The 17,533-nt window shown below is 28.3% G+C and overlaps 1 protein-coding gene across 2 annotated transcripts in view; it reads left to right on the top strand.

Annotated features, from left to right (window-relative positions):
* The first annotated feature begins 3,906 nt into the window (after positions 1-3,906).
* Positions 3,907-17,533, top strand: part of LOC119610017 — a 44,424-nt gene continuing 30,797 nt past the window's right edge. For both annotated transcript variants that reach the window (XM_037965083.1, XM_037965084.1), the window contains exon 1: positions 3,907-4,900. The gene's annotated coding sequence lies outside the window, so the exon portion shown is untranslated. The remainder of the gene's footprint in view (positions 4,901-17,533) is intronic.

Raw genomic sequence — 17,533 nt, forward strand, 5'->3', positions numbered from 1 at the left:
CAATTCAGCCAACCGAAGGAAAGCAATTGATCATGCAATTGTTTTGTTGAAATTGTTTATAGTTCAGTTTGTATATAATCGATTTAAAATACTTTTTTTTTCTTTTACTAAAGTGCAATTTTACTTTCACTAATTAATCGTTTTTTTTTACATTTAATTATTAATTGCTATTAATAACAATATCTTGTTAATTTAACCATAATTATTCAATAATTATTGCATCGGGCGTAAACAAAATGGAAAATATACAACAAAGCGTGTTGGTAAAACGAATAAAAATAAAAGTGTTTGTTTAAAGCAATTGTTGTTAAATCGCTATTAAGCAGTTAAATGATATTGGTTTAGAGTTCGTAGTCGGGAATATGGGGTGGATTCGAAAACTTTGGAAAATATTAATCAAGTATCCCAGAAAGACTAGTATTACCTACACAATTAGTCTATCTATCTATCTATCTATCTATCTATCTATCTATCTATCTATCTATCTATCTATCTATCTATCTATCTATCTATCTATCTATCTATCTATCTATCTATCTATCTATCTATCTATCTATCTATCTATCTATCTATCTATCTATCTATCTATCTATCTATCTATCTATCTATCTATCTATCTATCTATCTATCTATCTATCTATCTATCTATCTATCTATCTATCTATCTATCTATCTATCTATCTATCTATCTATCTATCTATCTATCTATCTATCTATCTACCTATCTATCTATCTATCTATCTATCTATCTATCTATCTATCTATCTATCTATCTATCTATCTATCTATCTATCTATCTATCTATCTATCTATCTATCTATCTATCTATCTATCTATCTATCTATCTATCTATCTATCTATCTATCTATCTATCTATCTATCTATCTATCTATCTATCTATCTATCTATCTATCTATCTATCTATCTTATCTATCTATCTGTTCGGGCCTCCTCCTCTCCAATTAATAAAGGGTGTCTTTTGTATATTAAAAAGAAAACATTTTTATATTTTAAATACAAAAAAAAAATAAATTAAATTAAAAAAAATTAATAAAAAAATCAGTGGGTGTTGAAGCATATAGAAACAGATAAAGAAAATATCTATTTAATTAAATGCATTCAACTTACCAGCTTTTAGTATGGGGCGTTTTATTCGTAAACGTTATCATAATATTATTTTCATAAAACAACATTTACAAAAACGCCTTTAATTTTATTAAAATTTCTTTAAATTATAACACAATTATTCTAATAACAAGTAAATTACTAACACACTCTTATGTTATATCTACTCTTTCTAAAGAAAACTCTTATTTTTTAAATTTTTATCGGTTTTTGATTTTGTACTCTTTTAACGGAAATTTTCTCTTTGTTGATTTGAAACATAAACAGAAAATAAATTGCTTAGATCACTGAGGTGTTGAAATGCATTAAAGAACAACAACAAGCTGTTGTTTAAAATACATTTTTGTTATTGTTATTAAACTGTATACATACTCTTACACATGTAGACAGTTGTTGTAACGAAATGCACTTTTAGTACAAAACAATCAAAATCAAAGAAAAAAACTTGAAGTACCCACTTCAACAGTGTGGTGGTTTTTGTTGTTGTTGTTGCTGGTGTGGTGGAGGTTTGGCTGATGCAGTTTTCTATAGAAACAGGTTTTATTTTATTACTTATTTATATTTGATTTTTTTGTTATTTGCTTCGATTTGTTGTTGTTTTTTCTCTTTGATTTTCCCTATTTATTGACCGGACGTCAAACATTTATGTAAACAAATTTGTGAGAGTCAGTGGTTGTTGGCATTTCACAGGGAATTTCAAATATTTTAATGTTTTTTGAAAATGTTGAGAATTTTTTTAAAAACAGATATTCTTTTTAATATTAGTTTAGGTTATTTTGCTAATTTTTTAAATAAATTCGTTCGATTTTTGTTAAAAAAGGAAGACCTAAACCAATAAGTTAACGTATTATAGAAAATTGCGACAATTTCCTTAAACTAAACCAAGTATTTCTTTACAGTAGTGAACTAATCTTATAAAGAGATAGATTTCTGATAGTGTAGACTTCAATATTCCCAACTTTCCAAGTATAGCATACAATCTTTGCAACACTTTATTTAATCTTAAATGTTGCTCCAAAGGAAATATGCATATTATTTCTTTATGTTATTTTTTTTTTTTTTCAAAATAACGTAAAAACTCTTAATTTCCGCTCATTAATCACACAAACATATTTTACAAAAATTATGCTCTTTTTTAATAAAACGTTTTTTTTTTTTTTTTTTTTGATAAAGAAACAACAAACAAACTGAGATCAAATGTTTATGCACAATTTTTTATGTAGCTCCAACCAGCTTCATTTTTTATTGTTTATGGATATTTCTATCAATTTTTGATTTATAAGAATTACTTACTCAACTCGTTCGAACTTACTCTCGCTCTCATACAAAAATTTTAAAAAGTGAAGCAGAAATATATATTAATAAAAGAAGAATAGCAACTGAATTAATAAATAGGAGGAAAGTAGTAGTGGGTCGTGAACGACTATATATTGAACTACATTACCTATGAAGCAGATAACGGCAAAGAGTTCTTTATAGCCTAGACTCTAGAGTAGACTATAGTCTGGATTATAGAGAAGACTATAGTGTGGACTATAGAGTAGACTATAGTCTGGACTATAGAGTAGACTATAGTCTGGACTATAGAGTAGACTATAGTCTGGACTATAGAGTAGTCTATAGTCTGGACTATAGAGTAGACTGTAGTCTGGACTATAAACTATTGGTCTGGGTTATAGACTAGACTCTAGAGTAGACTATAGTCTGGATTATAGAGAAGACTATAGTGTGGACTATAGACTAGACTATAGACTGGACTAGAGACTAGACTATATTCTGGACTATAGACTAGACTATAATCTGGACTATAGACTAGACTATAATCTGGACTATAGACTAGACTATAGTCTGGACTATAACTAGACTATAGTCTGGACTATATACTAGACTATAGTCTGGACTATAGACTAGACTATAGTCTGGACTATAGACTAGACTAGACTATAGTCTGGACTATAGACTAGACTATAGTCTGGACTATAGACTAGACTAGACTATAGTCTGGACTATAGACTAGACTATAGTCTGGACTATAGACTAGACTATAGTCTGGACTATAGACTAGACTAGACTATAGTCTGGACTATAGACTAGACTATAGTCTGGAATATAGACTAGAATATAGTCTGGACTATAGTCTGGACTATAAACTAGACTATAATCCTGGACTATAGTCTAGACTAAAGTCTGGACTATAAACTAGACTACAGTTTGGACTATAGACTAGACTAGAGTCTTGACTATAGACTAGACGATAGTCTGGACTATAGACTAGACTAGACTATAGTCTTGACTATAGTCTGGACTATAGTCTGGACTATAGACTAGATTATAGTCTTGACTATAGTCTGGACTATAGACTAGATTATAGTCTTGACTATAGTCTGGACTATAGACTAGACTATAGTCTGGACTATTAACTAGACTATAGTCTTTACTATAGACTAGACTATAGTCTTGATTATAGTCTGGACTATAGAGTGCACTATAGTCTGGACTATAGACTGGATTATATTCCTTACTATAGACTAGACTATAGTCTGGGCTATAAAGTAGAGACCCTATACTTTAAGGTAAGACTGGGACTATTATTTACGAATGTTATAAACACCATCTCAACCATCTAATACCCACCACACTCAAGTGATGTAGGGTATAAACATCCAAACAAGAGTTGCTGGTGTATGCAAGAGTGTGTGTTTATTGTTTGAGAGTATGTTGTCTATATGTTAGATTTGGGGGACAGACAGCACTAAAAGTTGAAATTTCAAAAACACAATCATTCGAGTACAAACATTGGAACGCGGTGGAAGTGTCTGTATTTTTAAAGCATATAATTTTTCGTACGTTCAGTTCGTGTGTCGGATAATTATTTAAAAAAAAAGAAGATATACAAAATACTAAAATTAAGTGTGATGTTTAATGTTTTCGTCTAAAATATAAAAAAACAACAATAACAGCCAGTATTTTAAACAAAAAAAGGAATAAATAAATAAAATAACAAATGAATATAAAAGTTTAATTAAAACGAGGGTTCCTAACGAAAAAATATATAAAAATAAAAAAGTTTCAAAAAACAAGTTTGGTTATAATTAATGATCGTGTTAATAGTAAAATCTTTGGAAAAAAAGTTAATTTAAAAATCATTTAAAAAAAAATGTTTATAAAAATAAAATAATTTATAATTTTTTGTTTAACAGTGTCTAAGTGCGGGTAATTGAATGTCGTTTAATTTTAATTTGTTAACGTCTCTTGAAAATTGATACATTTGCAATAAATTGTAGCAAAATATTTAAATAAAAAAATACGTAAAAATTGTTGTTTTTAAAACGAAAATAGCATTTCCGCATTATAAAATAAAAATAAATAACAAGCCGTAAACATAAAACCTTATATTAAATGTGGAACCACCAACAACAACCATCATCATTATTAAATCCAGCAACTTTCAGTCATTCCACTCATTGATTGATAAAAAATTTAAAAAATAGCAACAACACAACAAGAAAAACAAGCAACAGCAGCTGAAAAACAACAATAAAATTTGGAGGCAGAAGAAAACACGACAACAAGTCACCATTAAAAAAATAAATTTATAACAGTTTTATTTATTCAGAAAATTATACAACATCGACCAACAATCAGTCAGCAGCATCAAACGCTTTAAGTTTCGAATGTCTTGTATTTTTTGTAAAATAATCAATCAATCATCTTTGAAAAAGTGAAAAAAAAAACTTGGATTTAAATATTTAAATGGACTGAAATTAAAATCAAGGTAAGTTTTTGTTTTATTTTATTTTCCTATTTATTTATACTTCTATTTTAGTTTAAGCCATTAAAAATAACGTTTTTGTTTCAAATTATTATTTAACTAGTTTAAAAATGTTAACTAGTTATTTGTTTATTTGCTAAAAATAACAAAAAACAGTTTTAACAGGGGTTACGCAAACAAATGTGGACAAATGAAAAGTTGACAAAAAATTTGAAAAACATATTTTTTTTTTAATTTTTTTATAAATTTATGTTTTTAAGGCATAAAACTGATTTTTGAAAAATTGGAAATTAATTTCGAAAATTCGAACTTGAGTTCGAAATTATGTTTTTGATAAAAAAATATTTTTGAATAATAAATTCTTTATTCTTACTCACTTTTATACATTTTTTTTAGATAAAAAATTTAAGTTCGAAAAATTCGAAATTAATTTCGAAAATTCGAACTTGAGTTCGAAATTAAGCTTTTTGATAAAAAAAAAATATATTTTAATCATAAATTCATAATTCTTAATTAAGTTTAAATTTTTTTTACACAAAAAGTTCGAAAAATTCGAAATTTTGAAAATTCGAACTTGAGTTTGAAATGAAGTTTGATAAAAATGATTTCTTAAGCTAAAAAAAGTAATTTTTAATAAAATTTAAAAGTTTTTCAGTAAAAAATTTAAGTTCGAAAATTCGAACTTGAGTTCGAAATGAAGTTTTTTGATAAAAAAATTATTTTTAATCATAAATTCATAATTCTTCTAAAGTTTAAACGTTTTTTAAACAAAAAATTTAAGTTCGAAAAAGTCGAAATAAGTTTCATAAATTCGAACTTGAGTTCGAAATGAATTTTTTTGATAAAAACTGATTTCTTAAGCTTAAAAAAGTAATTTTTAATCAAATTTCAAAGTTTTTCAGTAAAAAATTTAAGTTCGAAAAATTTAAGACTAAGTTCGAAAATTCGAACTTGTGTTCGAAATGAAGTTTTTGAGAAAAAAAAATATTTTTAATCATAAATTGATAATTCTTAATTAAATTTAAACGTTTTTTAAACAAAAAATTTAAGTTCAAACAATTCGAAATAAATTTCGAAAATTCGAACTTGCGTTCGAAATAAATTTTTTTTTTTGATAAAAACTGATTTCTTAAGCTTAAAAAAGTAATTTTTAATAAAATTTTAAATTTAGTTTTTCTTATAAAAAAATGGTTTTAAAAACATAAATTTATATAGAAATATTATGTTTTTAAAACAAAAAACCAATTTTCGAAAATTCCAAATTAATCTCGAAAATTTGAACTTGAGTTCGAAACTTAGTTTATGGGCAAAATTTAACTTTTTAAGCCGAAATTCTTAATTTGCAGTTAATTTTATAAGTTTTTAAGCAAAAGAAATAAGTTCGAAAAATTCGAAATTAAAAAAATTAATCGTTTTTGAAAGTTTAATTCAAAACTTTATTCATTTTCTGCATAAATTTATGTTTTTATAGCAAAAACGTATTTTCAAAAAATTCGAAATTAATTTCGTAAATTCGAAATTATGTTTTTTGATAAAAACTAATTTCTATAGCTTTTATACATAATTTTTAATAAAATTTAAAAGTTTTTCAGTAAAAAATTAAAGTTCGAAAAATTTGAAATTATGTTCGAAATTTAGTTTTTCTTATAAAAAAGTTGTTTTTTGAAACTAGAATTCTAATTTTTATAAATTTTCTATATAAATTTATGGTTTAAAAGCAAAAAACGAATCTTTGAAAATTTCGAAAATTCGAACTTGAGTTCGAAATTTAGTTTTTGAGCAAAATTCAACTTTTTAAGTCAAAATTCCAAATTTGCAGTTAATTTAAAAAGTTTTCAAACAAAAAATTTAATTTCGAAAATTTCGTAAATTACAAGTTATGTTCGAAATTTAGTTTTTCATAAAAATAAAGTCTAATTCAAAATTTATATTAATTTTCTATATAAATTTATGTTTTCAAAGCAATAAACGTATTTTCGAAAAATTCGAACTTGAGTTCGAAACCAAGTTTTTGGATAACAAATGATTTCTTAAGCTTAAATACGTAGTTCTTAATAAAATTTCAGTAAAAAAAATTATTTTCGAAAAATTCGAAATTAATTTCGAAAATTTTAAATGTCATTTTTTAATAAAAAATTATGTTTTTTTAATAAAATGCTAAGTTTAAATGTCAAATTAATGTTTTAGCTGTAAAAAAAAACAAACTTCGAAAAATTCGAAATTATGTTCAAAAATTAAAAAAATTTACTTTTTAAGCTTTTTAAGTAAAATTCAAAGCTTAAATGCTAAAATAATAATTTGGGAGTGAGAAAGCAAACTTCGAAAAATTTAATTTAAGTACGAAAATATAAAAAATTTACTTTTCAACCGAAAATTATGTTTTATAACAAAAATTCAATTGAAATTAATATTTTTAATGAAATTGAAGTAAAACTCTCTTTTTTCCACAATTAGCCACCTTGTGAATATTTATAATTTAATTTTAATTAAAATTTCTTCTTAAAAATTAAATGTTTCTTTTAACATTTCATTTGTTTTATTATAATTCATGATAATTATAATAAAACTAAAAAAAAAACAAAACTCTTTGTATTATTAACCTATATCTTTGTTGGTAATTAGTTTATATTACAAAATTTTAGTTTATATATTTTTAATTAAGTTGGTTTTTTTAAGTTTAAATTAAAGAAAAAAATAGTTAACACAACAGAAATAATAATAACAAAAACCAACTTTAGCAGTTTTAACTAAAACCAAACAAAAAAAAAAACCAAACAAATACCAACAATATTTGAAACTGGCAAAACGACTTTCAACATCATTTTGCCGTTTTTCCATATTTTTTTTATTTTATTATTTTGTTTTATATATTTTTGCAAATATAAGTTGTTTTTTTATTGTTTATTGTTGTTTATGTGTTTCTCTGTCGGTTTGTGTTGCTTGCCTTTTTCTTTTTTTGTTAATTCTTTTTGCCATTTTATTTTCTGTTTACGGTGAGTCATAGGTTTAAGCTGGGTTTTAAAAGTTATTTCTTTTTCTTTAGAATTAAATAGGAATTTGATTTTTGTTTAATTCTTTTGTAATAAAATGGTTACCTAAAGTTGTGTCTTTTGTTTATAGGATTTTTTTTTTTATAATTTATGATTTGTTTATAAATTTATATAATTTATAATTTGTTCAGATAAACAGTAGCAGAGAAATGAATATAAATTCAATGGATATATCTTCCCAACAGAAAATTTGTCCAACTGATTAAAACGAACTAGTCTTGTGACTGTTGAAAAAAAGTAGACTAGACTATAGACTAGACTATAGACTAGACTATAGACTAGACTATAGACTAGACTATAGACTAGACTATAGACTAGACTATAGACTAGACTATAGACTAGACTATAGACTAGACTATAGACTAGACTATAGACTAGACTATAGACTAGACTATAGACTAGACTATAGACTAGACTATAGACTAGACTATAGACTAGACTATAGACTAGACTATAGACTAGACTATAGACTAGACTATAGACTAGACTATAGACTAGACTATAGACTAGACTATAGACTAGACTATAGACTAGACTATAGACTAGACTATAGACTAGACTATAGACTAGACTATAGACTAGACTATAGACTAGACTATAGACTAGACTATAGACTAGACTATAGACTAGACTATAGACTAGACTATAGACTAGACTATAGACTAGACTATAGACTAGACTAGACTAGACTATAGACTAGACTATAGACTAGACTATAGACTAGACTATAGACTAGACTATAGACTAGACTATAGACTAGACTATAGACTAGACTAGACTAGACTATAGACTAGACTATAGACTAGACTATAGACTAGACTATAGACTATACTATAGACTATACTATAGACTAGACTATAGAATAGACTATAGACTAGAATACACTATAAACTACTAGGCTAGACTTTATACTAGACAATAGACTGAAAACTAGTTTAGATGAAGTTTCATTCCAATTCAAGACCTCCCATTCTAGAATGTTCTTCCATAGAAGCAGTGAAAGGACTAGTTTTTTTCTATACTCTTCCCCTCCTACAATCAATCTCTCTCTTTCAAGATCTAGTTACGTAACTAGTTTCCTTGCAATTCTCTTCTTCCTAAAACCACTCTATAACAGTTTTAAAATTTCAAAATTTGCCCCCATTTTACCCACCACAAATGTCTTAAACCATTTCAGATTAAGTTTCAACATTTATCACAGCTTTTAATTCTTGCATTTAGCAATATTTTCATACTCAATAAATTAAAGTCGATGTCAAAAGTCTCAACCTTCTTTATATATTCTTTTGTCTAAAAAAACACTTCTTAATATTGAAGTTAATTGCAAAAGTTGCAAATATATTCCAAAAACCGCTGAAAGCAATAAAAGATCAAGAAAACCATAACAAAAAACCCAGTAACTTTAAGCCAATATTACAACATCTAAGACCATAAAATAAAGCCATAAAAACCAACAAAGATTACAACAATAATTTAAACAACAAAAGGCGAACTGAAAAAATATCAACAAAGAAATATGTACGTTCATAAAAATCAAATACAGGGACGTAAAGGTCAGGTATTCAGACATTCTTTTAAAAACTCCTCGTATTCTTTTGTGTGTGTTTTTTTTTTTCATTTCGTATCTAAACTGGTTTTAAAAAACTCACTTCTATTAAAGTTTGCTTTAGTGTGTGTTTTTTACGTTTAAGCCATTATTTATTTTATTTCTTTTCTACGTATTTTGGTCAAGAATTTGTTTTTATCTCGTTGAAAAAAATCTTTAACGGAAATACGTAAAAAACCTAATCATTATTATCACCACAATAATAATAATGAATACTTTTGCATATTTTTTTGTCTTTATTGGAATTTTGAAAATAATCTATTCTGTTATTAATTAAAAGAACTTTGAAATATTTTTCAATAATTTTTTAAATCTAAACACGTACTTAATTATGAAAAACTCAGAAAAAAACATAGTAATCGGTTATTTAATAATGTTCGAGTAGTTGTTAGTAATCAACAACATTAGAAAATATTTATTATACAATATCTAACAGGGTTGGGATAACAACTACTGTTGTAATTTATTAAGTACTTTTGAGGTTACCTTACATACTCATTACGTATGTAAGGAGTATGTAAGGTACCTTCACTGATAGCTTAAAATCAAGAAGTCCAGCAAATGGGTCTTTGGAAGCAATTTAGAGGGTCCTCCACTTGCTTATGTATTGAAAAGGAATGCTTTCACCTCACTGCCCGACGTTAAATGAACTTGTTGCGTTTTTTGAATACCGCGTTCTTGAACGAATGAACTATAACTGGTACTTTCGAAACCATTTTAGAGGGTTATACCTTTTAACTTGGCGAAATGCTAAAAGAGAAAAGTTTTCATCTCATTGAAGGAAACTAAAGGAAGGTTGGGACAGAATTAACACATTCGTGAACGAATGAAATTTCGTAGCGAACACAAAATGTATTCAATTTGATATCGAAAGTCATAATCTTAAATAAATATGATGACTTTATATAACTTCTTCGTAACTTCTCTAGAGGAAAGAGAACTGACATAAAACTAGTTCCGTGATTGGTTCTTAGGAATCTAGGGAATCTCCCATTTTAACTTGGCAAAGTGAACCAAGGTGTTAGTTTTCACCAAAAGAAAGTTTAAACCACGCTTAACGAATCTAAATTTACTTCTTGTTGCATTTTTTAATTGCCCCTTTGGTGTTCGAATGAACTTTCGAATCAATTTTAATCGATTACGAATCTCGATTTCGGAAGTTGAAATAATAAAAACTGAGGCTATAAAGTATAAATCTCAAAAATTTCTCCATCACATCAGGTTTTTGAGAAATCCCAATCTAAAGTTAAAAAAACGTTTCGTCATAATCCTTTGAAAATTGGCCGCCGATTAAAAGAACCGAAACTAAGTCTAATTTTCTTTCACCTTCTCAACGAATCAGTAACAGAACTGGTTCTTCTGTAGTTTCCTAAAACTTTCTAAATGTGAATATGTTATAGAACTAATTTAATTTCCAAGAACCACTAACGAAACTAGTCATTCCCTTCTAGAATCGAACTCTTATTTAAAGCATTAGTCACGAGACAAATTTTCCTTCCCCTACCCGCAAAAGAATCGGAATGTTTTGAATTTTGTTTACTCACCGATCTAATTCTTCCCTTCTAGAATGGAACTCTTATTTGATGCATCAGTCATGAGACAAATTTTCCTTTTCCTTATCCGCGAATGAATCAAAAAGTGATAAATTTCTTCATCAATATCCAAAGTCATAAATTCAAACTAGAAAATTCTGATTAAAACTCATGGAACTAGTCCTTTCCTTCTAGAATCGAACTCTAATTGGAAGCATTAGTCACGAGGCAAATTTTCCTTCTCCTTACGCGCGAATTAATCAAAATGTACTGAATTTCTTCATTAATATCGAAAGTCATAAAATCAAACGAGTCCAATCAATTTTAATCGATCACGAATCGAGTGAATGTTTAAAAAACATTTTTTAATGTTATCTGAAAGTTCTAACTCTTAGCATGAAAATAAAGGTTTTATTACTCTTATATCTTTCAGAATCCCGGAATTTTAGAAAAATTAGAAAAAGAAACTAAAATTCCGATCAATTTTAATCGATCACGAATCGCGGTTTCGGAATCCCCGGATTTTTCTGAATATTCTTCATGTTTGAATCTCATTGTATATTCTAGTCTCTATATCTGATTTGCTGCTATCGAGCCTATTGTTGGTATAAAAATCTTATATAACGATCTACAAATCATCGTGCAATGTTCAGAAACACAGTTTTCTGTGCGTAGTTCCTTACAATTTTTCCCATCAGTAACATAACATCGCTCCCAAAATATTTCAATTTAATCTCGACACATTATTATAACTTTATTATTTTTTTTTCTTTTTAAATTCTAAAAATTTCCCGAGAATTTCGGGTATCGTTTGCTATCCCCAGTTAGAATATAAAGTATTTTCGATTTTCATCAACTGCTGCCAACATGAATAATAAATTTCAACTAATTCGGGAATTAGTTCAACATTTATTAAACACTTTTGACTCAAACTCAATAGCAGATTAACATTTTCAAAGTTTATTTTTAATTTTCCAGCTCTGGACTTAAAACAATGCTGTAACAACAGTTACAGCCACCAACGACAAAAAAAAAAGGTGATACAAAGTTAAAAGAAAACCGGTATTTTTTAACAAATAAATTATGTATTTTTAATTGGTTTTCACAAAAACCCAGAGAATGAATATATAAACAAGAAAAAAACCCTAAAGTTGTATTGAATTGTAACCACAGACTTACCTTTAACTGTGGTCTTAAGACTTTTGCAATATGGTTTTTGTTTTTGGCCACACCTGTTTTTTTTTTTTTTTTTTTTTTTTGTAAAAAATCTACAATTATATTGAAAATATAATTGACTTTTAAAGTTTTAATAACAAAGGGTATCGGACAAAGTTTGAAAGTTTGTTATCTGTAACCGATTTGAAAAGTTCTAGTTTAAGAAGTTTTAAAGTTGTTCAATTAAAAGTTTAATTGTGGCAATTAATTGTATAGATTAAAAGATTTTAAAGCAAAAGTCCAAACATAATGAACTTTATATTTGAAATTTAGTTCAAATTCAGTTTAATAGAATTTGTAATTAGTTAACCAATATATCTTCAGTTATATGATCCATTAAGAACCTCTATTGGTAAATTAAAACCACTCTTTTTTGAAGCTTTTCTTTGTTTTTTTTTTCAATTCTCTATGAAATCGTTCAAAATTAAAAACGACCTCATTTCATCTCTATATTTAAGTTCTTAATTGAACAGCTCCGATTTCTAATTTGAAATTTATCACTAATTTTCCCATTCCCACAGTTTTTGAAAAGTATAAGAAAAAACTTCGAGTGTTTTATTAATGACTTCTTCATTAAATCTTAAACAAAACAAAAAAAAAAAAACACAAATGTTTAAACAAAATTCTATTCTCAGACTTTGAGAATTATGCTGAATTTTGATCTTTAGCTATGAGATTGATGAGTCATACGTTTATTTAACTAGAATCAACAAAATTTGACAAATGATAATCGCATTTAAATGTTTCCTGAATGTGGTTGGAAAGAATGTTGAGAAAATAATAATAATAATAGTGACAAAGAAAGGAAATATTAAAAGCAAACTGTGTAAATAAAAAAAGAGTTAAAGCAGGTAAATGAACTAATTTAAAAGTAATTTACTCTAACCTTGCTTTTTCAGTCATTAAAAAAGTGCTAAAAATAAAATTTAGAACTAATTTAAAGAAAATTTTACTCTAAGTACCTAAACAAGTACGTTACACTTGCTGCTTTAAAGATAAAAATTCTAACCTAAAAATGTTTGCTCATTTCTAACCTCAAAATAAATCAAAAATCTCTATTAACCAACATCAAATAAAGTTTTAATTATAATAAATAGACAACAAATACTTTGAATAGAAAACATTTGTTAAAATCAATATATTTGCAAAAATTTTTTGCCTTTAATAAATAATCGCCATAAAATTTATTTTCAGTTCAATTTTATTATTTTCTCAGCATCATTTATCCGTCTGTCCATTTTAAATACAATATTTCGAACATTATTTTTTTAAATAGACTTTTTTTGTTGAGATGATAAAATTCCGGAAAAATAATAAAACTGATAAAAAGATTTCTTTTCAGCTTCTTATTGTTAATTCAATTACAGTCAATCAGCGTTCAAGTGTTGCTGCTATTAATTTACGGGGCGCACACCGCAACAGTGTTGTGGGGCTGTCTATTGCAAAGCAACCCAGCAAACAAATTGTTTTAGTAATAGTAAACCGAATAATCGTGAATGTTTTAAGATCGTAAGGGCGGTTTTCTCTCTTAAAACAATCTACAAACATAAATCTTCTTCTACAAAAGTTCAGATAACGAATCTAGTATTATCTTCTATAATGGGATGTAATCAGTTAATTAATAATGCTAGTGGCACTTGATCTTTCTACAAAAAGTCGAATCAGACGTACTGGCAACTGTTCATAAAGTTTGCACTAAAATCAATAGCGTATACATATATCGGTTTTTCATCTATCCTTTCTGTAAGGAAAGCTTTTAAAGCACTCTTCCTTCTGCAAGTGCAATGGAATAGCAATTCCGATCTTATTGAGATATTCGGGTAATAAATGAACATTCGAAGACTTTTAGTCAGCTTGAAAACAGGATAACAAAAGTACTGAGATGGAAGCCACAGTTCTATGTGGCATTAAAGCAACAGTGGCCAGGATACCTTGGATTTATCAATTGGAGTTGTACTGACTAGACAGAACAGTTTACATTCGGACGTTGACTCAGGCGGATTTGTAGAAGATTAAAAGAATTTAACTATTACAAAACCGGCTAGGAGTTAGTTACTAATCATTTCTAAGCTGCTAGATGTCGAAAATGGCAATCAGGTTTCGGAGTCCAATGACCCTGCAAAGAAAGAACTAGAAAGGAATGGAAAATGTAAAAACTGAAGAACTCCAAGTCCTCTCTTTAGTATGTGAAGACGTTGAGTGCTCAAAATGCGGCGTCATTGATTACTGTATTATCAAAACCCTGCGGTTATTCTAAGACTAACCAGAAGCTTTTGCCGTTGATTTCGTTAATGATACTCTTGGTACTTGACAGATCTATGTAAAGATTTAAATGCCACAAATCTCTAGACGATTATGCTGATCTCAATGCAACAACATAACAAGAAGATAAATTATCTATGTAACCCGAAAGTCCTAGAGGTATTAGTTGTATATCGACATTGAGCTCTCTAAAATCTCTGCACAAGGTTCTTGAAATACTTGCCTCTAGAACCAAACGATAGTGTATAACTGCAATCTTCTAAAATCGGTGAGAACTTAAAGAAGTCTTGATGGAAACGGCCATGGAATCTCGATCTTCTTTGGAATTTTCACAAAAGTTAAGTCGTTCGAAGAAATTCCTAAATTTTCTTTCTGGATTTACACAATGGATCTAACAACGAACATGAAGTGAAGCAACATATTGTAATCCAAGGTTCTGTCTTGATAAGGACTCTCTCCTTGCTTAGGATTCTGAGTCAACCCAAGGACTAGTATATCAACTATCATTAAGACTTAATTCGGCAAAGCTTAAAGAAGACTTTAAAGACTCGTTCGAAGAAATATCTAACTTTTTTCACTGGATGTACACAATGGATCCTACCAAAGGGTATGAAGTGAACCATTTGTTGGTGTGATTCAAGGTTGTCTGGATAGAGACTCTCTCCTCGCTTAGGTTTGGGGGAAACTTAACTTATTAAGTTATTATTTCTCTAGCGTATTCCTAACGGGTGCCAATAAAAAGATTCTAAACCAATTCATTTCAGATATGGAGAAAAAGTTCCACTTGTTACAGCTGATAGTCTTTGACCATTTGAGAATAGTAGTAGGTAGTCTATAAAAACTATTTAAGCTAAAATGTTTGCTGGGTTTTATACAAATACTACTCGGTACTGCTCTTATGCTGATTATAATTTATTATATGTTTGTATTTTCAATTAACTTGTTTTTGTTGTTATTGTTGTTGCCTCAAGTATTGTCGGCTGTTGTTGCTGTGATTGCTGTTGTGTCGTAATTTTATTTGTAACAAAAAAATATCACAATTTTTCGGAAAATGTAGAAATTAGTGCTTGACCGAAGCTAAATTATATGTGTGTGTATAACTGATTTTGGATTAATTTGAACTAAAGCTGAAGCTTAATAAGATCTTATTCATAAGTGAGGTGATCTTTTCTTGTATTAAATTTTAAGCTAAAATATTAATTGAAAAAATTTTCAGAATTTGTAATCCATGTTTGAAATTTGTTTAAGAATTTTGAATAAAATATGTTGTTTACCGCAAACCTTTGTAATTTCATATTTCTTAACAATTTGACATGATTTAAACTTTTTAAAAATACCAAGAATTTATTAAAAAAAAAACCTAAAACAACAAAGAAAATATCTTTAAAACAAACTTGAAAAAAATAACAAAAATAAAACCGAAACTAAATTCAAATAAGTGAACATAATAACAACAACAACAGAAGTAATAAAACTTGAAAAAATCTACAACTTAAAATTCAAACTTTGTACATGCAAAAAAATCCAAGAAACTTACAAATTAACTTGATGCATACCAACCAACCAACTCAGACAGACACTCAACCAGTCAGCCTGACACACAAGTCATTCCCCGGAGTTGGCTATGACTCATAGTATTATAAACAGGGCTTAAAACTTTTAAAAGACAATGGCTTATAAAAATTACAAAGTATTAAATAAATCTTGTTTTCATTATAGGAGTGTAGGTGTAGATGGAAGGTGTGTCTGTATATGAGTGATTTTGATTTTGACAAAACCTGGTTGAAAATAGTTTAAGGATTTCTTAAATGTTTATGAATAAGTTATCAATTTAAAGAATTTTATAAATTTGCTTTCTCACCTACTCCCTGCCGATACCTGTTCTAAATTGATTTAACTAGTGTAAATGCCAGCATTATTCAAATGTCAGTTCTTAACTCTATAATTTCTCATTGATTTGAAATCCTACCAATATTTCTACAGAGATTTATTTCAACTTATCCATTAATGCAAAAAATAAATTAAATTATTTTAAATACTCTTGATTTACCAGAGATATTTATCATTTTTTTATTATCAAAATAAAAACAAATTTACGCATGCTTGCCATACCGTCTTTTTAAACGATCATTCATTCGGTCATGCCATTTTTTTTTTTCAGATAAAATCTCACGTAGTATGTTGTAAAAATTAATAAGTCGTTACACTCTCTATTTAAGACTTTTACTTTTCATTCATGCATTCATAGTTTTGTGAAAATCTCTAACATTTTTTTGTTGTTGTCGTTGCCTTCTTCTTCTTCTTTATTTATACCATCTTTTAAATCTCGTGTTAATTTGCCATTAGTTTTTTCATTTTTCAATTTTATCATTTTGAATAAATATAAAAAATTTCAGGTTCAAACTATGAGTAAAAATGTAAATTTTTTCTGTTACACGTTTTGTGTGTGATTTTTCTATTAGTAAAAATTTTAATTGAAATCTTTAAGTTGGGGTACACTACATGTAATTTGGTTAGAGTCAGGGTGAATCGATAGATAGATAGATATATAAATAGATAGATAGATAGATAGATAGATAGATAGATATAGATAGATAGATATAGATCGCTCGCTCGCTCGCTCGCTCGCTCGCTCGCTCGCTCGCTTCGCTCGCTCGCTCGCTCTCTCGCTGCTCGCTCGCTCGCTCCTCGCTCGCTCGCTCGCTCGCTCGCTCGCTCGCTCGCTCGCTCGCTCGCTCGCTCGCTCGCTCGCTCGCTCGCTCGCTCGCTCGCTCGCTCTCGCTCGCTCGCTCGCTCGCTCTCTCGCGCTCGCTCTCGCTCGCTCTCTCGCTCGCTCGCTCGCTCGCTCGCTCGCTCGCTCGCTCGCTCGCTCGCTCGCTCGCTCGCTCGCTCGCTCGCTCGCTCTCTCGCTCGCTCGCTCGCTCGCTCTCTCGCTCGCTCGCTCTCTCGCTCGCTCGCTCGCTCGCTCCTC

Source organism: Lucilia sericata, unplaced genomic scaffold (genome assembly GCF_015586225.1).
Source record: "Lucilia sericata isolate MDLA Ls3-8-SP2 unplaced genomic scaffold, ASM1558622v1 Contig001104F_arrow, whole genome shotgun sequence".
NCBI classification, from domain to species: Eukaryota; Metazoa; Arthropoda; class Insecta; order Diptera; family Calliphoridae; genus Lucilia; species Lucilia sericata.